A 22999-nucleotide genomic window follows, 5' to 3' on the forward strand; every position below is an offset into this window, starting at 1 on the left:
GAGGAATGTCATCTGTATACCCACACACACACATATATATATATATATATATATACTGGGAATTCAAAGTCTAGGCAGTCGATAAAAAGGTAGAATAGAAAATTCAGAACACCAAAAATCCACAAACAATGAACTGTTGAACTGGAACGGAACACAATAAAAGTCGGCCAAAAAGAGTTAGTGCTATTTGTTATAAATTACACTTTCAGCTAGTGCAATGCCTAGCCTTCTTCAGATAAACAGTTAAAATATGATAAACCAATGCCTTTTATCTAATCAAGTTAGTGATGTCATCAATTAAGCAGTGTTGTTAGTAACCATAACAACATATTATCGCAGCCTACTTTTATGTGACAAGTCATAACTAATTGACTTATAAAACAGGAAAAAATAAACAAAGCAATGTGCAGTGCTATCTCATCTTGTATTTAAAAACACACTTTAATATGTGTACATATTAAGAAGTAAATTGTACAAATTTAATAACAACATACTCTACTAAATAACTTAAATTCATAAAAATACTTATGAATTCCCTGGTTCTCCGTTGTGTAAATAGAAGGACTAAAAAATACCTAATTACACAAACGCTGCATTAACAAACCTTTAATCCCTGGTTAAGCTGTTATGTACAAAAACTTTATATGTTTACATTGTGTTAGATTTTTATCTAGTCAAAGTTTGAAGTTTTAACAGACTTTTAATGGAAATGTTATCATTAATCCCTGGGGGCATATGAGCCCTCGTTCGCACTTGCCACTTCAATTCGTCTATTTCGAGCAAAATCATATTTTAACTGTTTGTCTGAAGAAGGCTAGGCATTGCACTAGCTGAAAGTGTAATTTATAATAAATAGCACTAACTCTTTTTGGCCAACTTTTATTGTGTTCCGTTCCAGTTCAACAGTTCATAGAATAGAAAATTGCCAACGACAGACCCTTGGGGAACGCCAACATAATGGAGGTAACAGGCAATGAGACTAGAGTTTAATAAAAAGGGACGTGTTAGAGAATCATTTTCAAACCAATTTGTAGCTTATATAAAGAAATTGTTGGAATGTAATGTGCTGAGGAGGAGTTTATAATTGACTGAGACAAAGACATTGCTAAAGTCAATAAAGAGAATGCCAGAGAGAAGGCCTCTATCAAGGGCTGCAAGGACTGAGTCTCTGTGGCAGAATATGGTAGTCTGGCTGCTTCTTCCAACTTTAACTCCATGTTGATATACTGAAGGCATATATTGCATTCAAAAGAATTTGAAAGATTGGAATTAGATGACCTTTTTGAGAAGTTTTGCAAGAGTTAGGATAATGGAGTTTAGATGACGGAGTTGCAAGAGGGAGAGATTGAGTAGGAGAGAGTTATGATTACTGCTTCTTCTCTAATATTTGGAAAGAATCCAGCTCAAATTATTTAATAAAGATGAAAAGATTTTCCACTGATTGAGAAATATAATTTTTGCAGAGTAGGGAAAACCAGGTGTCCAGGCCTTTAGATCATGGTTGGCTGTAATAAAGAACTTGTCTAACAACTTAAGCATTTATTTCAGAGATTTGTTTCTTCTTGTGAAGCTTGTCTGGCAACATTAACATTTATCTGAGAGAAATTTTCTTTAGGAGGAAAAGGAGACTGTAGGGCCAGAGCAAGGGAAGGAGTAGGACTGCATAAGGGGAGGGGGAGAGAGGGTGCGAAAGAAGATGCAAAAGTTGCTTTTAGTTCTTTGGAGATGGTGAAGAGGAGAGAACAGATTTATTTTTGCACAATATTTTATGTAGAATGGGAGGGCGGCCACTGTGGTGCAGCGGTTAGCGTTGCCACCTCACAGCAAGAGGTTTTCTGGTTCGATCCTCGGCTGGGGTGCCTTCTGTGCAGAGTCTGCATGTCCTCCCTGTGGTCGCGTGGGTTTCCTCCGGGTGCTCCGGTTTCCTCCCACATCCCAAAGACATGCTGTAGGTGGATTGGACACTCTAAATTGGCCCTAGGTGTGAGTGTGTGCATGTGTGTGCCTTCTGTGGAAAGTTGGGTGCCGGGCTGGCAACTTGACACTGTAAAACTCCACTGCCAATCATGAGCGGACAAGTGATCCACTGCGGCGACCCCTAACCGGGAAAAGCCAAACGAAGAAGAAGAAGAAGATTTTATGAAGAATGGGGAGAAGAGCAAATTGCATGGATCTGCAATATATGGCTTTTTATCTACAGAGGCCTGAAGGAAGGTATAATGAGACTTAGTGGCTTCAGTGGGGTAGTGGCCCAGGGTTTGTCCCTGGATTTTAGAAGTAATAAGAGATGAGGAGTCATGCAGGATTTAATGTGAGTTTTCTAAGTCTACTAATCTATACAATCTATGTATTTCAGAGGATTAGCAGTGCACTAGGAACAAATTGTCAGGTTTTATTAAATGAAGTGGAGGTATAATGTGAGGTCCAGGTCATGAGGAACAAGGACAGAAGGACATGTGTCTGATTAGGTAGGGGATGGAGGTGCTTTGAGTCTCTATATGTCTGATTAGGTATGGGATGGAGGTACTTTGGGTCTCTGTATGTCTGATTAGGTAGGGGATGGAAGTGCTTAGGATCTATATGTGTCTGATTAGGTAGGTGATGGAGGTGCTGTGGGTCTCTATATGTCTGATTAAGTAGGGGATGGAGGTGTTGTGGGGCTCTATATGTCTGCTTAGGTAGGAGATTGAGGTGCTTTGCATCTTTATATGTCTGATTACATAGGGGATGGAGGTGCTTTGGATCTCAATATGTCTGGTTAGATAGGGGATGGAGGTGTTTTGGGTCTCTATATGTCTGATTAGGTAGGTGATGGAGGTGCTTTGGGTCTCTATATGTCTGATTAGGTAGGGAATGGAGGTGCTTTGGGTCTCTATATGTCTGATTAGGTAGGGAATGGAGGTGCTTTGGGGCTCTATATGTCTGATTAAGTAGGGGATGGAGGTGCTTTGGGGCTCTATATGTCTGATTAGGTAGGGGATGGAGGTGCTTTGGGGCTCAGTATGTCTAATTAGGTAGGGGATGGAGGTGCTTTGGGTCTCTGTTGGACCAATGAAAAGGATGGAGTCATGATCTCTTAGGCTGGCAGGAAGGCCTTTTACATGTTGTGTTCAACTAGGTGTTTGTTAAGAGTGTAGTCTAATAGTATATAGTTGGTTGCACTGAAATTAGGACTATTTGGCTAAAGTAGAGTGTGGTAATTCTAAAGTCAGCTAAACCATCTTTAATATCATGACATAATGAGTCCAATTAGTTCAGCTTAACACCACTTATAATTAATAGTTTTAATTCTTCTGATAAAGTACAGACAGAGATCATGAAGGGGGAGACAAGGTTAAACTGTCAGGTGTCAGGTAGACAGTCATTAATGCTATCTTAGTAAACCTTTGTAGAGACATCTTAATGAGGAGCCACTTGGGACTTTGCCCATCAGCTGTAAAAGAGATTGATAAAGGAAGAGACTGTTTTTGCAAAGAAGCAGGCACCCACTGCCTCCCCTAAGATTAGAGCAATCAATACATAAGGAATTATAATGTGTAACACAATATTTTGCATTATTTTACAGAGTACATAGGTAATCCAAAAAGCTGACGTTGGGTCGGATATCTCACCTGTGACACAGATGGTGACAAGACTAACAAGAACCAGAGTACAAAGGATTAGTCTGGATAAAATCACTTTAGCTAGCAGATCTAGGAGACGTTTTCTCTCTGATGCCCTCCCTGTTGGAGCAATAAAGACACTTTGTTGAAGTTTCAAGTAGTTTATTCAGTTAAATATGTAGATAGAGGAGTGTTTTTGTTGTAATACATTACATTCAACAGGTCAGTTATTCAAAGGCAGTTACAGACAATAGTGGGAGGATCTGGGGAGCTGACTGAAGGAAAAACGGGAGATGGAAAAACAAAGAGCCAATCCCAAAGGTTAGAGATTAGTCTGGTATTCGAATATCCCTGAAATTCCCATGAGGATTTACCAGCTCAATAGCCTGTGGAACCTCATTCTTTGTTAAACAGTAAACCAGAATTGCTGTTGAAACTAACTGTCACAACTTCATCATGGTTTTCTGATGAAGTTGTGACGAAGCCGAAATTAAACTTGTGTTTTTTTACATTGTTGGTTCCTTTCCTTTCTCCAGCAATTTGCAGAAGTCTTTGTTAAACAGTATTTATTTTTACTTTTAACAAACACAAATTAAGTTTTTGCTGTAGATGAACACTATTTTTATAATTTTGAAGTACTGGCCTTTAATTTTTTTTTCAGGAGTAATTTTATACTTTTTCCTAACGATAATATAAAAAGAGCAAAGCATAGGTGAAATTTTGAATGCTCTTACACTGTACTACTCTGAGTGGTCAGTGTTATTAAAGTGAGAGTAAAATGCTTGTGGAGTATTTACAGGAGTAATGTAACAAACAGCGCTCATATGTAATATGCACGTGAACTAGCATTGACAATTTATATTTCTTGATGAGGCACTAATGCAGTCTATGTTGGTTTCAGTAAAATTATTACACACAAACCCACATGTATATGTGTGTGTGCAATAGTGTGTCTGTGTTTACATGTGTATATACTATTGAAATGAAAACAGTTGCAAAAAGACAAAAAAAAGGCACATTAATTGCAAAAGGTCAAAAAAAAAAAAAACATTGACAACCTTACTTACATGCTCAACCTTGGTCCATGCAAAATAAATCTGTTGTTTTTCACATGCCCCCTGGTAGTTTTATATACTAACTGTGAGACCGCCCAATTCCATTGAAAAGACATATTCCTCAACTATCTGATTTGTCAACCAAAGTGTGTCAACAGTCATGATTTGGGAGTTTTGCTTATACATGCAAACACACACACACACACACACACACACACACACACACACACACACACACACACACATGTATCTACATCTCTCTCTCTCTCTCTATATATATATATATATATATATATATATATATATATATCTGTTGTATGTATGTGTGCATGTGCAGAGAGAGAATTATAATAGGTATATAGAGAAAAGGAAAAAAAAACTACGCTAAATGAATCTGCAGTGATTTCATTTTCTACACAACCATGGACACATGCACTTACTTTTGAATGAGGCAGATATGCAGCATCTAAATAAGATTAATTCTGGACACCAAACAGCTTTTTATACTGAAAACACATCATGTCTACAAGCAGTATACATATGTATGAAAATATATATTGTGTCCACAACATGCATAGCAGAAGTATAGCCCTTTTCATGCAATGGTTTCCAAAGGAAGCTTTACAAATGTCAGCAGTCTCATAATATACACTTAGTAATAATGTTTTCCATACAATCTTAACTTCAACAACCACATGGAAGGAGCACTATAGTCTTGTACATACTGAATACAGACACAAAACATAATACAGCACGACTGATGTGACATAAAATAAGGGGACATATCTTTGTATCAATCCGCTAAACATTTCCCCATCTAGAAGTATTCCTATATAATTGAGCATTTTAGAATACTAAAGACTTGTATGACATATCAGCTGCTATGTTTTCTCTTTGCCACTGTATATCACAAATGAACCTAATTAGAATGCAATGTTTCAGAATGTTAGGTACTTACAGCGCACAGCACCAACATCTGCCAGACCTTGTTGAGTCCAATTGTATGTGCCAACATCCAGAAATCATGTAGGGGAATAATATCTTTACTATAAACCAGGCTCAAGCACCTGTAAGAGCTGGTGAGGAAGGGAAAAATAATGTGGCTATACCTGCTTATCCCACCATGAACAGTGGCCAGAGCAGGTGAATGTACATGCTGTGAGAGGGTATCACAATTTTATGAGGAGGCGTGGTCACATAAACAGATGCTCATTACTAACAGCTTACAATGGTCTTCTGAATGAGGTTAGCATAGATGTGGTTGGGCTTGCAAGTCCTTTGTCGAGTTAACCTCTGTGAGCACTAATGTTGGTTCCCAATCTCACTCTTCTTCTGTACTCTATCTTCACCAGTCCATACCAGCTGGTGACCTTGGCCTGGGACTGGGTTAAGTACATTAATGATGCTGTATAACTGCGACATCATGGAGAGGAGGGCTCTAGTCAGCCATACTTTTGTAGAAGTCATCATGTCCAGTAAAACCATGGCAGATTTACAAACATTGAAATATGTCATGCAAATAAACATGTATGATGCAGGATATATTACAAGAGTGACAGATGAACAGAGGTACTGAAGTATCTGGGCTTTTTACTTATGTCTTGAATACTGGAGACATTTAGAGTACAGAGCAGTGTGGTGGCATTTGAATAAAAACACAACTGATATTTGCTAGCATGTGGTAGTCAGAGCAGTATAACAGTATGCATGTACAGTATTGAACAGAGTAATGCAATGTTTAACAGGCAATTGATATTGGTTCATGAATGTTGTTAATGCAATTACTGTGCACATAAGTTAACTGTAACAATACGATCACATACTACTCCTAAGTAGTACTAGTAGCTGTATTAACTAGTACCTCATATCATAAAAAGATGTATTGTCATGCTGTAATATGTGTAAGAAACTAAGTAACCAAAAAAGCACCAGTGTTGTGAGTCCTCAGTAATAGTTTAATGGAATATTGTTAAGCGCTTTCATCAACAAGTGTGACTTCCTCAGAACAAGGAGACAATTGAGTAGACAAGTTTAAATACACAATACCAATTAAATATTGGTTCAAATCTACCCAATGTTGTTCGAAAAGAATTTACTACTCATGAAAATTTAAACAACAAAAATACTTATATAGCTAAAACAGTGTTTCCAAAGAATAAAAACATTTGTTCAACAACACATTTGCTATAAAGAAAACTTTTGAACATACACATGTTATTACTAGTAATCAACAAAGATTCAAAAAACTCACTACTCTGTTACTTGCAAAATTCTACAAACTAAATACAAATAAGTTAAAAACTACATATTAAATATTGCTTATTGAATATACAAAGTTTTGTAAGCTAAAATGGTGTAGAAATATTTGTTGTATATAAATATTTCCCTTAAATATTACTAAAAAGGTAAATGTATATATATTTTTTTTCTTTATTTTCCAAAGGGTTTAAATTTGTTCCAACTAGAATACATGACATAGCCACAGTGATGGTTGATTTACAGTTGTATTTGAGAAAACTAAATTTGAATATAATGTTTTCAGATAAAACTACTAGAATCAAATCTAAAGAAGTTGTTAAAAAGTAGTGTTTTTAACCCCCCTTACATCCACTTGTTACTGCTTATGAAAAATTAGTTAAAAAAGATGTATATAAAGTATGGGGAGAGAAGAAGAAAACATTTTCAAATTTAAATTTTGAGGAAAGAAATCTTGTAAAGACCTTAAGAGAAGATAAGAGAATATGTATAATGACACCTGACAAAGGTGGCGGGATTATTTTGTACAATTCAGAGGATTATACAAAGGCAATGCAAAATATTCTGTTTAATGTGGACAACTATTCCTTATGTTCTAAAAATGAGATTCACATATCATATCACAGATTGGATAGTTATTTGTATGAATATATTATGGATCAGAGGATATCAAAAATGTCATGAAACAGACAAAACAATATACTTTATATACTTACATCAATTTACTTTTTTTAATATCATTACTCTGTATGTCCATATTGTAATCCTTCAAAAGAAATATTGAACCTATTTTGTTGAATTCTTTTCTACATTTTTTATATATATTATTTCCATCTTTCATAAAAAAAAAAAATCATCTATGTATCTATAATATATTTTAACATATTTCTGTACAAAAATTCATTTTATAGATACACTTCACATCTAATGTGATAATCAAGATATCAAAAAATGACTATGAATTTCTTTTGAACAAGCACCCCAAGATTCCGGTTCTTTTTGGTATACCTAAGATACATAAGAACCTGGAAAAAACACCCTTTAGGCCAATTGTAGCAGCTGCAGGCTCCAAAACACACAATTTGGCAGTATATATTGATAAAAAATTCAAACAAATTATGGAAAAATTTCCCCACTTATTAAAAGATTCATGGGATTTCCTTGGGCAAATAAAAAAGGAATTGTGGGTTCCTGAAAGTATTTTTTTAACTATAGATGTCCAGGACTTATTTTCATGCATTTCTAAACAAGAAGGGTTGTGTTTTTTTGAAGAAGTACTTTTTGCTCATTCATCTTTCACTACAGATGAAATTCTGTTGACATGTGAGCTCATGAATCTTATATTAGAAAACAATTATATATATTTTGAGGGGGAATTTTTTCAGCAATCCAAAGGAGTTGCCATGGGTGCAGCTTGTGCTCCCTTGTATGCCAATTTGGTCCTCTTGGGATGGGAAACTAAACATGTTTTTCAAAGTGAGTTTTTTATATCCAATATTATATTTTACTGTAGATTTTTGGATGATATTTTTATACTATGGAAAGGGGGATCAGAGCAAATACCTGCATTTATTCAGTATCTAAATGAAACTACTGATTTTTTGAAATTCACTTTTCAGTTTCATGAACAAGATATCAACTTTCTGGATACTAAGATAATTAAAGCCCAGGATAAATATATTTCCAAAATCTACCGAAAGAATACTTTTTGTAACAGCTATTTACATTTTAATAGCCATCACCCCATTTTCCAGAAAAAAAAGTATTATCAAAGGTCAGGCTATCCGAATAGCCAGGATGACATCACCGAGAAGTGATGTGATTAGTAAGTTTGAATACTTAAAGGATATGTTTCTAGAGAGAGGTTACCCTGTCTGTTTTATAGACCCAATACTTTCAGATGTTCTTGATAAATGGGGTAATATATATATGCCTTTACTGGGTAGAGGTGCTGATCATAATGACAACTTAGTGAAGGTTTCAGAAGTCAATAACCAAACTGACTTTCAACAAGCTTGTGTAATACAGTACAGCCCCTTCTATTCCCAGATTAAGGGAATATTAATAAAAAATTGGAACATCTTTAAAACTAACAGTGAAATATTTTGAATATTGGGTGACAAACCTATATTTTCTATAAAAGTAGGACCAAATTTAAAATCACTATTAGAGAGAGGCAGTAACTCAACAGGGATGCAAGTGAAAAAGGGTGGAAGTAAACTGTGTGGTAGATGTTCTTATTGTTTCCTCATATTACAAGATAGTTCTATTATAATTGACAACCATAACCAAAGTTATATTTTCCTAAAAAGTGGTAACTGTTCCTCTAGCAAGTTGGTATACATAGCTAAATGTAATACCTGTTCCTCGTTTTATGTAGGTAAGACGGAGAGATTATTTAAGAACAGGATATATGAACACCTATATGATATTAAAAATAAAAAATATACTAATGCTCTATACAAACATAGTACTTTATGTACGAACTTTGTAGGTTTCAAGTTTGCCATCCTTGATTTTGTATTAGTTGAAGTGAGAGGTGGTGATTGGCAAAATGTATTACACAAGAAGGAACTTTTGTGGCAGTTAAAGTTGGCTGCAGATTTTCCACCAGGATTAAATGAACGTGTAACAATATTGCCTATTTTAAAAGAAAAGTTAGATTTAGTTTAATAGTATTATATTTTGTAACATCTGTTGAAAGTAATTATATACATTTACCTTTTTAGTAATTTTAAGGTAAATATTTATATACAAAAAATATTTCTACACTGTTTTAGCTTACAGAACTTTGTATATTCAACAAGCAACATTTAATATGTAGTTTTTAACTTATTTGTATTTAGTTTGTAGAATTTTGCAAGTAACAGAGTAGTGAGTTTTTTGAATCTTTGTTGATTACTAGTAATAATGTGTATGCTCAAAAGTTTTCTTTATAGCAAATGTGTTGTTGAACAAATGTTTTTATTCTTTGGAAACACTGTTTTAGCTATGAGTATTTTTGTTGTTTAAATATTCATGAGTAGTAAATTCTTTTTGAACAACATTGGGTAGATTTGAACCAATAGTTAATTGGTATTGTGTATTTAAACTTGTCTATTCAATTGTCTCCTTGTTTTGAGGAAGTCACACTTGTTGATGAAAGCGCTTAACAATATTCCATTAAACTATTACTGAGGACTCACAACGCTGGTGCTTTTTTGGTTACATAGTTTTTGTTTAAGCACTATTTGCACCATTTATTTGGACTATGTGTAAGAAACTAAACAGTTATGATCAGCATCTTCATATGTTTATAGGCTTGTAGGTACTTTCTATACTATTAAATTGTGGGGATCTTAAGAAGACTAGTCTTGTATTCCTATAGTAATTATTAGCCCTTATATTTTTCGATATGAGCAAGTATATGTTTGGGTAATATATGTATTTCCACTATCCATTAAGGCCAGTGGTGATAAGCTTGGGGTGAGTTTGTGGTTACCCATCCATTCATTCAAATTATGTAAAATAAGTACTCTGCCACACGTGGAGTGGGAATATGGTTCCATAGCATGGTATTCTCTGTGACATATTCTCTGGCATATTCTTTTAATTATAGAGAAGACATTTAGGTCTCTTCAGGTGGTGTTTATAATGGGACTGGACTTGTACATGTGAAATAGGTCTGACAGAATAGGGTCTGATGAGACTCTATATGCAAGACAGGGATTGCATCTCAGTAGCCTGTATGATACCCAGGAGAAAGACAAGGGTTTAAGATGGTCTGCTTTTATGATTTAGTTCCTTGTTTTTTTTTAGTGAGAATGTGTTGTGGTTGTTCCAGTTGTGACAAGTGATTGGAAAGGTATATACCAAAAGGGTCATCATATTCAGTGATCAGCCTAATGAATACAAGTATAGTGCAATAATTGTCCCTGCATCTGGAGGCCATACCTTTACATATAAGCTGTGCAAAGGAAAAGGACATCCTTATAATAGTGAGTGTGCCGTGATCAAAGGACAATTCTCTGTTGACATAGGTTTCCAGATCTCTAACTACTAAATCAGTTTTCAGGGTGGTATTGTCATTGTGATCTTTACATGGGGAGTCATGCTTGTTGATGGATACAATTACGCATTTCTTGGCATTAAGCTTGAGTTCATGCCATTGACACCAAATATTTCTTTGGAGCAGTCCTTTTTGCAGGATCCTGGTGCCATCTATTGATTTTAGAATTGCTCCAAATTTGCAATTATCTTCAGACTAGATCAGCCACAAACCCTTAATATTTGTTTTGACCTTTGAAAATTAAACGACAAACAGAAGTGGCTCAAAGTGTAAATTCTGGTGCACTCTACTACTGACAGTTCTTTTTCATGTGGTAGAGTCACACACCCTAAATTGCTGGGTTTTGTTTGTAAGACAGTTTGCTATCCAACGAGTTACATAGAGGTTAACATTTAACTGAGACAGTTTAGCTATTATGCTTTTGCAAGGTCTAGATATGCAGTGTGCACTGATTTGCTCTCATCTATTGCTGCTGTGAAATTTTTGAAAAAAATCAACCAAGTTATGTAGGCAGGACATGCTCTTAATGAATCCAAATTGTTATTTTTTGAGAGTCTTTAGGTTGCCTACATCTCTATTAGTTCCATAATGATCCTTTCAATAGCCTTACAGATGACACTGTTCAGGCTTATGGGTCTATAATTATCTAAGTTTATTGAAACCCGACTTTTGTGCAAGGGAATGACTGTTGTTGTCTTCCATCTGGCACAAAGCTTTGTGGTTTTCTTTCTTGTATGCTCTATTCTCACTTCTGCATTTAAACGTTTGGATTAATTTGCTTTTCATAATAGGTTCAGACTCTTCTTATGTACGTAGCAGTATGATATACTTAGAAATGTCTTCTTGTACTTTGAAATGTTCTCTTCTGTACTGCACAGCTGTCTGTGCCCAGGTTATGACTGAAGGGAGTTTGTAGGCCATTTCACTTACCTGGTGAGCAAACTGTAAAACAAAATAAAAATGAAATAAAATAAAATATGTGAGCAGTACTGTGTGGTTTATCCATGTCTGATGGGGATTGTGATGGCATGTTATGTTGTATGCCAGTTATATATAAGTTGGGGTCCTGTGTGGAGTTGTTATATGTCATTCTTATACTGAACCATCTCCATATAACTGGACACTATCAGGTGTGTCCCCATATATACCAGGGTCATATTTCTATTTAAATATGTTAATACATGCACAGGGAACACACACCTGTCTGCTGTCTGGAACACAGCTACTATAGGTTGTAAACACTGTCTTGCATCTTATTTTACACCTATCACAGTTCTTTAATGTGACACTTTCTGTTAAGTACAAGCAATACAAGACATGAACTCTGTCACCTGTCAGAGGAAGAAGGCATAATTTTGCTGACAAATGCTGGCTTGTGTTATAAGCATATTCAGTCCATTAGCAGGATAGATTAACTTAAGACAGACTTGTCACGGCATTTCCTCCCTGCAGCCCAGGTGACTTGATATACTCAGCAGAAAGGTCAAGCACAACCTGTCCCAGCTGATCTTAAAAGGAAGTGATGAAAACTAACTGGGTATCTGCTGATGACCTGGCCAAGCTCTTGCTTTCTGCCATAACCTTGTGTTTGGAACACATACTGCCACCCCCTCAAAAAACTTTCTCTTCATGAGACCCCCCAACTTATGAATCGTGCTTTGGTGACAATATCCAGTTCATTATGCCAACATTTTAGTACCTGTAACTCAAGATGGATTTACAAGACTGCCTCCTCCATCTATAATTCTCTGCAACCCAATCTATAAAGTTCAGATAGGGGAAATAGCAGAGCAGCTATAATCTGTCAGCATGGACAGCATATAGCGGTACTGATGTTTCTTCTTGTAGTGCTTTTTGGCATTACTGGTGTATGTGTGCATGAATAAACATGGCATTCCTCCATCTCTGGCCATTAGGTAGGTATCCTGTTGATTAGTAGATGAATGCAATAGTATCATTCTGTCAGATGAGTACTTGCTTCACAGACTCACCATTTCTGAACTGAGTCAGCATTGCTATTTATGTTGAGTTGCTTGTCTGCCTATGAATGCACACTGCTAGAAAACTTGGTCATACCTCGCAACCTCTTAGTGCAAGAGATCTGGACAAAGCCTGACAAAGTGGAGGGAGAAAGGCCCAAAAACAGAGACAAATTTTAAATATTGTTCTAATAAACTTAGAAAGTTAATAGAGTAACAAGGTTTCTGTTATACATTTTCTGAAGGATTTGTAGTCTAAAACTCAAATATATGTCATTATTTAGTGACTTCAATCCTCAAACCATCCCAGTGATTTATCAGGAAAACCACAAATATTATGAGGAATAGACCAAAAATATGAGGCAAAAATCTGGACAGTTGAGAGATATGCTTGACACATAGAAATATATCTGTTCTACTAGCCTTTCAGTCTATTTTCATGTGCTGTCATGCAATATATTACGTACCATGTTAATGAATTCTGCTTTCCATTTAGTTTTCAAAGTAATAACTACAAATATTGTCATGATTATTGGGCTCTTCTTAACAGCATAAATACTTAAAAAGTTATGTAATGCACACCATTTGGAATGTAATTGTTCTTCATTGCTAGTTTACCTTTTTTATTGACATATTTTTCTTACTCTCTTGGCTGTGGGGTGTGTGTGTGTGTGTGTGTGTGTGTGTGTGTGTGTGTGTGTGTGTGTGTGTGTGTGTGGGTGTGTGTGTGAGTGTGTGCAACTCTGTCTTTTTTTAAAAAAGGAAGTATAACACATACCTGCAGACATTGAAAATAAGGACAAAGGCTCTTTAAAAGTAGGCAGAACCAGCCAAAAAAATAAAAATATATATATATATATATATATATATATATATATATATATATATATATATATCAGGTCATCTAATTAGCATAACATTTGAATGCCAAATATAATGTAACTCATTCTGCTTCCAGTAGGAATCTGAGATATTACGCAGAGGCACATGTTTAAAAACAGACATTGACAAAATGATGTAAAAATACATAAATTATCAGAGGCAGTATAAAATCTGTTAGCTTTAATGGCTTGTACTGCAAAATTCTACCAAATGAAGTAATTTAGTTTTACTTCTGAAAAAGGAAGATGTTTGACCACTTACTTTAAACTATTGTTGCCACTTCTGTTTTGGTTAGGTAATGTGGCTTTCTGGGTACTAGACAGCTTCAGAAAATCATGTGTAATGAGGTGGATTCAAAAGTTGTGTGATAAGGTAAATCAAACCTTAACATATGGATATACATAAAAAAAAATAGGAACATCATGTGCTGGGTTAAATCAGGCCTGAAAATGGGAATGCTTTTCCAAAACAGAAACTGTTTCATGGTCTGCTGTAACACCACGTAAAGGACAGAGCCACTAGATTTTAAATTCATGTTCTAGCTTAGAGTTTGTTCTTTTGGTCTCTGCAATTCAAAGAACTATAGCAGAGCAGAATCCACTGAATCAAAGACATTGGATATTCCAAACGAGTCTCAGTTATCCTGAAGGCGTTTGGTATCTTATGACTCAGAATGCTGGAGAAAGCTCCGTAGTAGAACCTAGCAAAATCTATCTGAATTTACAACTATGTAATTCATGATAAACATTCCATTCATTCAGTGTAAAGGAATCCATATTAATTATGTTTGTGATGGCAATAATAGTAATAGCAATAGTAGTTTAAAAATGAAATAATTACATATAATAAAGTATATCAAAAGATAAGGATGTACAGTGAAACCAAAAAGTCAAGCCCACACTTGTCTAGTTCCCCTTCAATAAACACACATCACACCAAATGACATTTGATGACCTTTATTAAAATTCCATAACATAATTTCATTGACCAGCTAATATATTCATTTATTAATCAAAGCATACAAATCCATATAACAGTTAACTTAGGACAGCATGAACCTACTCACCCTCGCCAAGTAAGCAATGTCCTTATCTCCACTTGCTTACTTTTACTTTTCAAGCTTTGTCCAACTGCTCACTTTGAATTCCCAACATCCATATGACTGTTAACTTAGGGCAGCATAACCCCCCTCACCCTTAACAAGTAAGAAGCATTCTTACCTCCAGTTGCTTACTTTAGTTAACAAGCAGCATCTAACCTCGCACTTGACTTTCTCAACTCACTGAAATAACCGTCCAACCAAATAAGCAACAACCTCACCTCCGCTTGCTTACTTATACTTGTCAGGCAGCTTCCAACCACTCACTTGCATTTCCCAACTCATTGAAATGAACTTCCAACACCAGGGGGGGAACAGAAGAGGGACAAGCCTGGCCATCTTCTCCACCTCCCAAAAGATATATCACACCATCCCTAATGCTCCAAACATGGACAAAGGGTAGGTAGCTTGTTCACGCCAATTATTTTATATATTTGTTGACCGGATTTGTCCGACTGGGCTACAAATGCCCATTTTCAGCGGAGGCCCGAGGAGAAAAGCTCCATCAGAAAATAGAAATTTTACATATTAAATACTTATAGAAATACGTTCATCAGTATCACACATTACTGCATTACAGTGCCACACATTACATTCATCAGTACCACACATTATTGCATTACAGTGTCATGCATTAAGCTGTGTCAAGTGAAATACATATAGAAATACATTTATCAGAGGGATACAGTCATAATTACATATTATATACATAATTGTGCAATAGTTACATAGCTGAAATATTTTACTAGTTATGTTTGTACAGTGATGTACCAAAAGGAGAAGATAACGTAGTAAGTTTGTTTATTGAAGGGAGGGAAGGGAGAAGAGAAGTGGAAGGTTATAGGGGAGTGTTTATGGGGGATAATTACATTGGCAAGTCCATTTTTCATGAAGGCACTTTTTTGTAGCATTTATGAATTGATTGGGATGTTCAAGGGATCTTATATCTAGTGGTAGGCTATTCAGGCCTTGGAAGGGTTAAAGCTATAGACGAGGTGACCCATTTTGGTCCTTGGTTTGTAGATATTTAGTAGGTCTTGTTCAGAACTGTGGAGTAATCTAGTGAGCAGGTAATGAGAGATTAGAGATGAGATGGTTGGACAGAAAGAAGGTTTGTAGAGAATGGAATGAATAATGTGAAACTGATTATACCGAAGCAAGTTAGGTAATTCTAGTCAATTTAGTTCTTTTAGTGAGAGACAGTGATGGGATTTGTAAGAATTTTGGGCAGAAAATCTGGCAATCCTGTTATAAGTTGTTTTGAACTTGTTTAGTAGTCCAGTGTTGAGGCTGGTGAGAATTTGGGAGCTATAAAGTAAAGTGGGTAATAGGTAGACATTTGAAAGGGTTAGTTTTGCTGTTTTGGTAAGATATTTTTTGTCTCTATAGAGGAGACCTAGCTTGAGATGTGTTTTTATATACAATTATTGACGTAAATCAAAGGTTAGTCTATCATCAATAGTAACATCTAAGAGTTCTGAACTGGTGTCCACCTGTATTTGAGTATTATTTTGTGACAGTATGGAGAAGGAAGACTTTATGTGGTTAAGGTTTTAGGGAGAAAGTAGTGATTTGTTTCTCTTTGGATTAAGGGTAAGTTGGTTTTCAGATAGCCAGTTTTCTACAGAGTTAAAAGAGGATTGTGATTCTGATTTTAGCTGAGTTGGTGATTCAGCAATAGTGATAAGTGTAGAATCATCTGCATATTGTATCAGCGAGGACCCAGAACAGTGATACATTATGCAGTTACACTTTCACAAAACTTATTAAGCCCCCCCTACACTTATCTCACTTGCTCCCAACCATCCTATGTTTCTATTTAGCCCTTTCCTCCCCCCAAACTAGATTCTTCCCCTACCCTCCTAAAACCCATTACTATTTCTATTTAACCCCCATCTGAAGATGTCCCTGGACAAATTGGTCTGTTACTAAATGTCATTTGCCAGGTCCCCTTCAATAAACACACATCATACCAAATGACATTTGATGACCTTTATTAAAATTCCATAACATAACTTAATTGACCAACTAATATATTCATTTATTAATCACAGCATAAACATCCATATAACAGTTACCTTAGGGCAGCGTGGTCCCTCTCAGCCTAACCAAGTAAGCAACGTCCTTACCTCTGCTCGCTTACTTTTACTTTTTAAGCAGAGTCCACCTGCTCACTTGAATTCCCAGCATCCATATAACAGTTAACTTAGGGCAGCATGACCCCGCTCACCCTGACCAAGTAAGCAGTATCCTCACCTCCTCTCACTTACTTTACTTATGAAGCAGTGTCCAACTGCTCACTTGCATTTCCCACCTCATCTCTACACCAGAGGGGGAACAGAAGAGCGACAAGTCTGGCCCTCTTAAGAGGGAGAAGCCTGGCCATCTTGTCTGCCCACCAGCCTGGCCAGGCTGTTCCCCCTCCTTCATTCCAAAACTTCCCACAAACCCTCCAATCAAACTTAACCATACCTAAAGGTAGAAACAAAGTCATCTGGTGTATGCCATACCCTCTGAACCAAAATGGATCCCTGTCATGAACCTCTCAATGGTGCAACATACCAATCGTCAAAGTAACCAGTTGTCCAAATAACTGAACTTAACTGATGAACCCTCCCCAAAGTCAAAATCAATGTGGCAGACCACATGATACCAAAATATTTTTTTCTTTATTTATTTTATTTTACATTTGTTGACCAGGATAGTCTGACTGGATACATGTCCATTTTCAGCGGAGGCCCAGGGAGAAAAGCTCCAAGGTAGAACATACAGTAAAAATCACAAAATGATTACAAGTTACACACAGTTTATAGGCTCCAGTTGAGCAAGCAGGTAATAAAATCTTACATTTTTAAAACAGTGTTGACAAATTGACTAGGCAATGTAACATGGTTACAGACTATAGAGGAGGATCTAGTCGGGTTGTGAAGAAGGACATAGCCATTGAGTTTTAATGTATAGCTTGAGGCTTTTTTTTAACTGAATAAGAGGTGGTTCAAGAGTAAGATCAGCAGGAAGACAGTTCCAAGTTTTGCCATCAGAGTTAACAAACAGAGAGTCCCCACAGAGTTGTTGATTTTGGATGTTTGAACCAGTGGTTTATTAGAAGAATGAAGTGACCTCAGGTTGCTAGAAGGGTTGATGATATTTTTAAGTGCAGGCATATTATCAGGGTGGTTGAGAACTTTATGGGCAATTATAAGCTGGTTGTACTGAAGTAGGCTAGGCAATTCTAGCCACCCCAGAATATTTAGGTTGTGACAGTGGTGGTTCCTATAGGCCGTGTCTGTTGCAAGTCTAGTAATATGGTTATAACAGCTGGAGAGTTTGGTAAGAGCAGATTTCTTCAAATTAGTGAGTAGAGGGGAGGTATAGAGAAGACTGGAGAGTAGATGGGAATGAGCAATAGCAGTCCTAGCAAATTGGAGTAAGGATAGGTTTGATCTTATAGAGGGAGACAAGTTTTTTGTTAATGGTTTTGATAGTTTGATTGACATTGATATCAAATTTGAGGATGTTATCTATTCTGACGCCTTAAGAGTTTGGTTTGCACATCTGGAGAGATAATGGTACCGTTATTAGATTTTATGGTAAAGAGTAGTGAGGAAGACTTACAAGTGGGGGAGAAAAGAAGCAACTTTGTTTTGTTAAGGTTTAATATCAGCTGATGGTCAGAGAGACAGTTTACAACTATATTGAAAGTATTCTGGGTTAATGTCATTAGATCAGTCAGGGAGGTGGCTGAACAAATCAAGGTGGAGTCATCTGCATATTGGATTAGTATTTGGGATCACAGTGGACAGGTAATTAATAAAGAGAAAGAAAAGAAGGGGTCCTAGTATGGAGCCCTGGGGGACACTTAGGGTGATGGGAAGATGGGTTGATAGTTTGTCATGCCATAGGACAGCTTGTTGTCTATCACACAGGTAATATTGGAGCCATTGAAGTGCATGACTATTTAGTGAGAATGCCTTAAGGGTGAGCATGAGTATTTGGTGGTTGACCATATCAAAGGCTTTGGAGAGATCTAAAAAGAGGGCAGAGGAAAGCTTGCTATTATTTTGTTTATGGTTTATGGTGTTAGAGAAGGATAGGAGGGTTGAGGTGGTACTGTGGTGTGGCCTAAAACCATTTTGAGAGTTATCCCACAGCTTATTCTGGGTAAGATAATGCATAATTTGTTTATCAACACACGTCTCCATAACTTTAGCCAATGGTGACAGAATAGCTATGGGTCTAAAGTTTGACAGTTCGAAGGAGTTGCCTCCTTTATGGAGTGGTATTACATGTGATATTTTCCAAATGGAGGAGATGGTGGCTTCAGATAAGGTTCTGTTGATTATGATGGAGATGGGGTATGCTATGGCATCTGCTGCTTTTTGCAGATACTCTGATGGGAGAAGATCAGCTGCTAGAGTAGTTGGTCTTCATTTCTTAATTAGAGATCTGATAAGTGATGTAGAAACAGGCTGAAAGCTAAAGGAGAGTGGGGTATTGGCTGTGGCAGAATTTGGGTTGGTGCAGCTGGGTGCCAGTTGGCTGGCTAGGGATTGGATAGTCTCTGTGAAGAGACTATTGAAGGTATTTGCAATATCCTCTGGGGATTTATGGATGGAAGCTGATGGGGTAGGAGTGGAAGACTGTCCTGGGTGAAAAAGTCTGTTTATTCCTGCCCAAAACTTTTGAGGTTTGTTGTGATGTTCTTTTTTTTGAAGATGGTAGTAAAATTTGTTTTTGTCTAGTATAATAGATTTTTTGTGTGATTCCTTAGCTGTCAGTATCTGAGTTGATCTAGTAGGTCTTTCATGGCACGCCATTTGTTCCATGCCTTATTTCTAGCTATGATTTTAGATTTGGTTTCTTTTGAGAGCCACGGGTCAGTTTTTGTTTTGGTTCTAATGGAGCGATCAGGAGCATGCGAATCAAGGATAGTAAAGAATATGGAATTAAAGTTCATCCAGTGTATCGTCCAGTGAAAGGTGCTTTAGGATTGACCAATTGTAAGCTTTAAGTTCATTTTGAAAATTGGTGGAGTTGAAGTTCTTATTATTTCTGATGGTTTTAAAGGTGATCTGGTGGGGGTTGTCCACCTTGTGCTTGATAATGTAAGTACATAAGTGGTCACTTAGATCATCTGGGAGGGTCGCTGACATGTACATATAGGAGTGCCTGTTGATTAGTATCCAATCTAGGATACTGTCTTTGACATTGGGTTTGCCTATCCTGGTAAGGGAGGATATGAGCTGCGTATAACCGTGTAGGTTGACATGGGTTGTAGGAGATTCTGTGGAACAGGTGTTCCAATCATTGTTAAAATCTCCAAGCACCATAGTTTCTTGGGGGTAGGTACTGGATAACCAGTGGAGGATGTCCTCTATGGTGTTTGTATTATTACCTGGGGGAATGTAAATGCAGACAATGTTTATGAATTTGTTATTGTTAATCTGTAGTTTGTTAATAGGAATTTCTGCATTATTAAACTAGGGTGGTTGTAGGGAGACCATAGTAACATCTAGTGTATTTTTATAGAGTACAGCTACCCCACCACCCTTCTTAGTGGTACAATCTAATCTAAGAATGTCATACCCTGGTGGTATTACCTCATTGTCTTTAGTTACCAGTTTTAGCCAGGTCTCCGTAAGACATAATACATTGGTGGAGTAGACTGCTAAGAGGGCATGCAGACTATGGACCTTATTGTTTATGGTTCTGATATTTAGTTGGCAGGTCAGGAGAGAATTAGGGGGCCTGTTAGCCAGTGTTATGATACAAGGAATATTAGTTTGGGAACTGGAATCAAGAGGTGGGGATGGGACAGGGTTTGGGTGGATGTCTCCATCCATTGTCAGGCTGTAATGAAAGCTAATTATGAGTTTTATAATTTTGTTTATAAATTTTTGGTAATGTTTAGTTTTGGGGCTGATATACCTAGGTCTAATCAATTTGTAGTTTTTAGGAATGGTGGAGTCAGGTAAGTGGGGAATTATGAAGTTGTCAGTATTGTTTGATATTGATGTAGTGATAGTTTGGGATTCTGGGTAGTGGAAGCCTAGGTAGGGCTGATTTTCATAGGTTTTGAGGAGATATGGAATGAGTAACAGAGGTAACAATGCCAATAGTAGCAGTATTTTGAGGGATAACATAGTGCCTGGTTGGGGCAGTATGTTGGAACTGTATTTGGAGCAGGAGTAAATTAAGAAGACTAGGAAGATTAGTGGCAGGTGGGGGTGCTTTGATCTAGGAAGTTATCTTTGATAGGTTATAGTGGAGGGGGTGTGGTTATTAGAGCTTTAAATTTAGCATCACTGGGGGTGGATGGGATTTGGAGGCAGGCGGTGCGCATAGCAAGCATGAGCACAGCGAGAGTGAGCAGAGCAGGGCCAAACCAAACCATGGGGTACCTGATTTCTGTGCATGCAAGGTAAGTAATTGTAAAATGTTATATTTCATTTCTCTAGTTTTATACTGCATATGTTATATTTTATTCCTCTAGTTTTATACTGCAGATTGATAGTACACACTTGGGGAGGTAAAGAAGATTATATTACCTATATAACCTCTTTAAATCGCCAATCATCTGTTATCCTTCCAACTGCAATTCCAGAATTATTCTCACATTGTAACCTTGAAAATGTACCGCAAAGATTGTAAGGTCTGCAATGTCACCTGAAATGATGCAAGCTCAATTGCATGCTGCCTGGCCAGCCCCTTTTAGCCTCCCCAACAGGTATAAGGATATCCAAAGGAGATTTTGTTTTTTTTTTAATTTTTATTTTTTTAATGAATTCTCCTCCCTCACTAAATCCAATAGCCCACCAATGCACCCAAAATGAGTGGAAAACCTCTCTCCCAGCAAACGCACACACCAAGAGCTGCACGCATCATATATACAAACTGATCACACTTCCAATTAATCCATTTAAAGTCTTGTCCAACAGAACTTTACCCCCAAACTGACATTCCAGTATGATCCTTGATAGCTTCTCCAATACTGCAACCTACTCATTCCCCAAAACTATAATGCCACAAAGCAGGTGTACCACCTGCATCTATACCCCAAGCCAAATGCTCTCTAGCTCCCATGTTGCAATTCTCCTGAAACAACTCAGTCATAAACCATCCTGTCATGGCCAGAAATTTACTAGTCATCACTCTTAAACTGCTTCCCCATCACTAGGCATACCTTATTGCTGATCTTCCTGTCACCCCACTCTGCCAAGATTAAATTTCTAAAAATTATACAACTCCCTTACATACCTTTCATTTCTTAGACCAAAAGTTTTAGAGAAAGCAATAAATAAACAGGGGACAAAACCCCAAAATAGGGACTATTTCAAGTATTGCTGTCACAAACCTAGAAAGCTAGATTCAGTTCGCAGTAGCATGAAATTTCATAAAGGGAGTTCTATAACTCCAAACTTTAATGATTTAACACTAATTACCAGAAAACCAGAATTTTATGAAAAATATCCCCAAATATAAGGCCAAAATTTGGACGATCTAGGAAAAACTATACAGTGGAGGCCTGCTCCTTTACCCGAGTCCAGTCAGAGCTAACCTTAACCCCCCCGCAAAAAAAAACTCACTACTTCCTAGTGATGGTCTTAGCTAGTACCACAGCAAAAGCTGAGCAATATCCTTAATCTGCTGCTTGTCCCTGGCCTTTCCTTGAAGCCTTTCTTCCCTTATGTTACCTATGCAGCTAGCAAAGAATTAAAACATGGCCAAAAAAAAAATAAATAAATAAATTCCAAAACCATACCTTACTTAAGCTGTCTAGCTCCCACATAGCTAACAAAGCACCCAGTTCCTGAAATATCCTTAAAACACCTGCATACCTACAATTCTTCCAGAGACCCTACCTACAAATTTCACCCAAACCAGAAGTTAAATCATCCTCATGCCACTCTCTCTAAAAACCTTAACCTGATATGTGAAATTACCAATACCTACTTGAGGAACAGATTTGTCACCCTGAAGACACCACACCTTAGGAACCAACACCAGTGTCCTGCCAAATAGAACACATCATTGGCTTTCTACAAACACAGTGTAAACCACTAGATGGATAACTGTAT

The sequence above is a fragment of the Protopterus annectens genome, chromosome 3.part0, assembly GCF_019279795.1.
Source record: "Protopterus annectens isolate FY-2018-M chromosome 3.part0, PAN1.0, whole genome shotgun sequence".
Taxonomy (NCBI): Eukaryota; Metazoa; Chordata; order Ceratodontiformes; family Protopteridae; genus Protopterus; species Protopterus annectens.